We start from the raw sequence: 6,761 nt of genomic DNA, 5'->3' as shown, positions 1-6,761 counted from the left end.
GCAAGAATAGGTCGAGGGGACCTTGAAATCCCTCTTGTACTATAGCCATATGTTTGGAGGTTAAGCTATTGCGTTGCGCTACCCCATGTCTTCTAATAATCGATCGGAGAACATGAACAAATGCAGAGGCTTAAAAACGGACATAACTAGGTCATCCACTTCCAAACACTTACGATCGGTTTGTATTGTTGTCTTATTTCTTATCATATTCATAATTTTTGCTGTACTCATTATCCTCATAGAATTTCCGCCATGAATTTAATCCTTATCATAATAAATTATAAACTATCACACTATCGTGGACATCATCGATACAATGGGGCACAGTCGTGCCGCCTACAGCTGAGAACTCTCCGCAAACCTCGTTTGAAGGACATGTCATAGCGCTTAGGAAAGACTGAGGAGAGAGTTGGAGTTCATTCCAAAGCTGGGTTCCGAAGATCTAATGCAAGAATTTAAGCAGAAACGACGAGAACGAAGTCAGAACATCTTTGTCACAGTAATACGGTATGTGAGAAGAGATAACTAAAGAGAGCTCAAAAATAAATCAGAAAAAGTATGTACTGCGATTTGGGATACATATGTTATGAAATAGTGACGCAGGGAGTACATACAGAAACCGCTGGAGTTGTGAAAATAATACGTGAACAACAATGCACAATAGATTTAATGATATTAACGTGTCAGGAATCCCAAGACCTTTGTTGTTATTGCACTCGTTTGATAATCGAGCGCATGAGTCTACTAATGTCCTGTGGTAGCCGAAGTTCATAGAAATAACTGTGTTCTTGTGTGTGTAAATAGCTGTGTTCATAGAATGCCGTGATCCAACTTGAGACTTAAGGAGGAAGTATGAATCGCATTGCATGTACATGCTTTAATGTTGGGTGCCCGACTGGCATGAGACTAAAGGTTGTCAGTTCCGGTATCGACCGGGGACGCGTATTTGCCGCTTGACAGTCTGGCGCACAACATTAAACTGGCGCCAGTTTAATATTGGGTGCCCGACTGACATGAGACTCTAGGGTGTCAGTTCCGGTACCGACCGGGGACGCGTATTTGCCGCTTGAGAGTCTGGCGATCTATGTTCTGGCGCGTACTACTGGGTGCAATAGATGCGCGGGCGCTTGGTGGGTCGTCGCGGCACGGACCTGAGTCACATCCCGTTTCGCTACTGTAGCCCCGCGAAAAGGGACGCTGCGTTACAATACGTATTTCCATACCTACATCCTCCAAATGATAGTTTTTTTTTCTTATCTCTATAAATTATAACGTTTTTTTTTAATCATTGTGTTGAAAAATCATTTCAAATTTCACTTGATGAAGTTCAACTACCAGCATGTGATAAAGTATTTGAGTATAATAAAATTATAGAAAAGGGTATGTCATAGGATGCTCAAATCAATGAAACTGTTCGGAAGAGTTTTGCAGGAGGATTCTAGTGTCAGACATATTTTCTCTGTTTGCTCACTTTAACCCCAATCCAACAATCTCTCCTTCTTCCAATCCTTTACTATGCTGATATCAGCTAAGTTGAGCTCACTGTAGCAGTGCACTTGTGAGTAAACACATTTGAATGTCTTCTTTTTTTTATTGCCCTTTTAGGCGGACTAGCATACGGCTCACCTGATGGTGAGTGCTTACCGTCGCCCATGGACTTCAGCATGATTCATATTTGGTTTACGAAAGTATGATCGCGTGCCAATGGCTACCTATTCGTTTTCTATTTTATCCCAAAATATGCTTTGAGTTCATCTGTAACACACTGCATCATTGATCTCATAAAACATGCAATTGGTGATGTCAGTGCATTCTTATAGGTGTTATGATCACAGATTCATAGCACGTCACGATAATAACCTTATCGTTGCCGCCGCTTATTACTACCCGAATCCTGATCACGCAGGAGCCAGTCACCGTCGACGCCCCAAACACGTCCTTACGGATCCATCAGATCCAATAACCGTTGCATTAGACGCCTTTAGCTCTAGCACTAGGAGCAGGCACAGGGGCTCCGGTAACCGATCTCGTCGAACTCGGCAAAGAGTTCGACGTGTAACCTAACCTAAACATCAGCCCGCTGAGTTTCTCGCCGGGGTCGCGATTCCGGTCCGGTAGTAGATTCATTCGCGAAGCAGCTACTTTTCAGTTGTTAGGTCTCCTTTGGAGGCGCTCGGGTAGCTGTTCGCAAATCCCACCCCTCCTGGCTGAGCCCTTGCTCGTCCACCTGCCCTGATGAAACTAGAAAGACTTCCGGGCCACTAGTAAACATTCAATCATAAAAAAAAACACTTTATAGCTCAGCCCAATTCAATTGTGGAATATACTCCCAGTAGGTACGTATAGGACATCCAGAAACACCAGATGCTTCAAAAAATTGATTTCACATTGTTTTTTTATTTATTTGTGTTAGAATAAAATATCTAGTGTACCTATAGTGAATTTATCGTATGTATTTATGTAAAATGTTTTTTAAGCGTCTATATTTGTTTATTATATGGACATTGTTATCGTATTATTGTTATATTTTTTGGTATGGTGCTATTTCTGTGAAAAAAAAAATTACGTACACATACTAAGATTTAGGGTTAAAAAGTATGAAATTGCCGATTTGTACGTACTGAAAAAATGAAATTTGGTTTTTTTTCATTGAACATATTTATTTAATCTAAATATCTACCATTGTTATCTATACATTGCTGCCATCTAATAGGAAGGTCATTTATACCTTTGCGATATAACTCTGGTGATTTACACTCTACAAACTGTGTGAAAGCATTTTGTACTGCTTCCTGGGAAGAAAACTTTTTATCACGTAGAAAATTGTACAAACCACGAAAAAAATCGTATTCCGTTGGAGCACGGTTTGGCGAATACGGAGGGTGACGAATGGTTTCTAATTGCAGTTCCTGTAGAATTAAAACGGTTTCTCGTGCCGTATGAGGTTTCGCGTTATCATGGAGTAATAATGGTGAAGATCGATTCATGAATCGGGGCTGGAAGTTTTGCTATCATTGTTCGGAGTTCGGCACAGTAGACATCCACCGATATTGCTTGACCAGATCGGAGAAAGCTATAGTGAATAACACCATGCTGAGAACAACAAACAGTTACTATTACCTTTTTATTGGTAAGCTTTGCTTTAGGACACTGTTGCGGCGTTTGACCTGGGGTCAGCCATTGCCATTTTTCTCTTACGGTTATCGTAAAGAATCTACTTTTCATCACATGTCTGATTTCGATCCAACATTCCTTCATTTCTGTATCAATTCAACAAGGCAACACAATTTTCAACACGAGTTTCTTTCTGCAGATCAGTCAAATCATGAGGCACCCATTTTCATAATTTTTAATTTTATTCATTTGACACAAATGAGTCAATATTGTTGGTAAGGTTAAACCATGCCGCTAATTCCTGGGTAGTTTGGCTCGGATCGGCTTCCACCATCTCTTTCAATTCATTGTTATTCATATGTGGGCGGTCTTAAATTTCCATCACGAAAGCGTTTAAAACAAAATCGCACGGTGCGTTCATTAGCAGTCCCCTCTCCAAACGCAACATTGATATTGCGAGCTGTTTCTGCAGCGTTAGTTCCGCGTCGGAACTCGTATTCAAAAATCACTCAAATTTTCGAAGTATCCATCTTTCTTGTCTAAGCTGAATAAAAAAAAAGGGTGCGTGTACCTATGTACGCGCGTAAGAAGTTATACTTTATTTTTATTAAATTTATTTCTTTTTTTTTAAATATTAAATAATTCATAATAAATATTTAACGTTAAAAAATTAATGCTAATAACACTTTTTTTTACGAGTGTACATGTGCGAAAGATCACCTGCGGCTATATTCAGACTCGCCAAGTTACGTCGGTCGTATTGTAATGAGCGATTTAGTGGGCAACTTCAATTCTGTTCATTTTGTGTCACAGTGCGCGCGCATCGTAAAATTTCACTCTCATCAATTTTTCATAACGCGCCTAAAGAAGTATAACTTCAAAAACAACTGAAAGTAGATGATCAAATGTTGAACATTTTTTAAAAGAAAAACCTCGAAAAAAGTTTCACTCAACAATCACACACCATGAAGATTCTAATTCAATTCGAATTACCCATTACAATAAAACGGCAATTTCATACTTTAAACCCTATTAAATAAATAATTTATTCAAATTTATGTATATAATTATAGTAATATTATTATACCATTTTATATTTTTTTCAAACTAAGTACACCGCGACTTTTCTTGTCCATTCGATGGTTGTCTGGAAGAAATCGTTCTCAGCGATAAGGCCCATTTACTTCTTGAGTTTAATGTTTTGCATATACTTTGTTTTTTATTATTGTAATATATTTTACATAAAACATACTCTATTCAACTGATATTAAACAAACGCGAACCAAAGTTTTGTAATTCAAATAAAATAATAAAAATAAAGGCTTAATTGTTTCAGGACTTTCAGATTAATTGAATTATTAACATGTTTTTATTACCTTGACCAGTCCATACACAGACCATCAAGGAAACGTCATCTAGGAAACAAAGTATGACATCACTTTAACTTGAAAGAACTTAAACATTGATAACGTCTATGAACTGTAAAACACTTAAAATAATTCGGTTAATATTTAGTTAAATAACTACATGTAAATCAGCGATCAATTCAAGTCATGTAAATAAAATCGAAGTATACAGGTATTCGATATTGTCATCCATTATTGTTTCCCAGATGGCGTTATTCGTAGGTATCATGCAATGTTTGCGGTACTGTCCATCCATTTTGCAGCCTACTGATCGGTTATGAGAAGAGTTTTTAACTACTTGAGACGAATATTAGAAGACTGCTAAAACTCGAGGCATGTAAAACAATGATTACAAGAAAAGAAGTTTCGAATAAAACGACCCTTTAAAGAGTTTACCGGGTACTGACAACTGCTCGTTAGAAGATAGTATTGTGAGCCCACACGAGTAAGTACTACCAAGTTGCTCATTGCTTTAAAAATTTTGTAAATTGGTTTGATTGAAAGATAAACTTAAATTGCGGTCGAAAATTTTCATTATAAATTCCTGAGCAAAACACTTAGATGTTAGATGTCAGGCTGACAACAAAGTAGGCGACTAAGGGTTATTTTTTTTCCAGTACCCAATCCCCCAATGTTCAAAATACAAAGGCCTTAGCTTCGCCAGTTTCAGGGAGATTGTATGACCTCTGACCTTTTTTTTTTTTAATGCCTTTGTAGGCAGACGTGCATACGGCCCATCTGATGGTGAGTGGTTACCGTCTTCACTACTTCTACCGGCATGGACTTCAGCAATGCCAGGGGCAGAGCCAAGCCGCTGCCTACCGCTTCATAATCTCCACAAGCCTCGTTTGAAGAAGGACATGTCATAGCGCTCGGGAAACACCGTGGAGGGGAGCTCATTCCATAGCCGGATGGTATGTGGTAAAAGAGATCTCTGGAAAGGCACTGTGGATGACCGCAGTGCCTCCAGGTAGTATGGATGAACTCTACTCCAGTGGCGGGCGGTGCGATGGTAAAAACGAGATGCTGGTATCATCTCGAACAATTCCTCAGAGCACTCCCCATGGAACATACGGTACAAAATACAGAGGGAACCGAAGTACCTCCGCAGATCCAGAGGTTCCAAACGATCCGTGAGAATGGGATTATCGACAATCCGAACGGCTCTCCTCTGTATGGAGTCAAATGGAAGAAGCTGGTATTTGGGAGCCCCTGCCCAGAGATGGGAGCAGTACTCCACGCGAGGCCGGACTTGTGCGTTATAAAGCAAAAGCCTTTGTCCAGGCGTGAAGTACCGCTTCGCTCTGTTGAGGACTCCCAGCATTTTGGACGCCAACTTGGCTTTGCCTTCCAAATGACTCCGAAACTGGACATCGCTCGAAATGTCGACCCCAAGTATCCCGATACTCTCGGAAGGTTGCAGGGATACTCCTTGGAATTGCGGCGCCATGACAAAGGGGTCCTTCTTCGCAGTGAACGCGCAAACTTGTGCCTTTAACGGGTTGAATTGAACCAAGTTCAATTCACAGCATTTGGAGACTCGCCCCAGAGAGTTCTCCACCTCAGACACAAGTTTTGATCGTCTCTCTTGCACCACGCTCCGAGAGAGACTCTGATGGCCGATATATCGCGCATCCCCCGTGCTGTCATCCGCATAGCAATGCATGCCATCAATATCAATCATGAGCTTAATGTTGTTTGATGATATAATATAGTTGTGTGCATTTATTGTGGTTTTTGTAATTGTTAAATATTAATATATACGATTAAGACAGCATGAACATTGATGACGGAAAAGCCATGTCTAATTTATGAAAATATATTTTCTTTTGACAGCAGATGAAGTAATAAACCAATCTGATGATGGTTACAGACGCTTTCAAAATCTCGGTTTGCGTAGTTTCGTATTTCTTCTTTATATTTACTAACTAGCGACCCGCCCTCGCTTCGCTTCGGAAACATTAAAACACACATGAAACCAAAAAATAAAAATAAAAAAAATAATAAAAAAAGTAGCCTATGTTCATCAGGGACAATGTCGGCTTCTAATGGAAAAAGAATTTTTCAAATCGGAATCGGTCCAGTAGTTTCGGAGCCTATTCGAAACAAACAAACAAACAAATCTTTCCTCTTTATAATATTATATTTACTAAAGATGTGTAGCTCTTGAGTGAGTGATATAAAAGACATATATTACTCACATCGATATAATGTATCACTAACTCACACTAGCTCCGAATG

The sequence above is a fragment of the Bombyx mandarina genome, chromosome 11 (genome assembly GCF_030267445.1).
Source record: "Bombyx mandarina strain Sakado chromosome 11, ASM3026744v2".
In the NCBI taxonomy this organism is placed as follows: Eukaryota; Metazoa; Arthropoda; class Insecta; order Lepidoptera; family Bombycidae; genus Bombyx; species Bombyx mandarina.
This window is presented reverse-complemented; position numbering follows the sequence as displayed.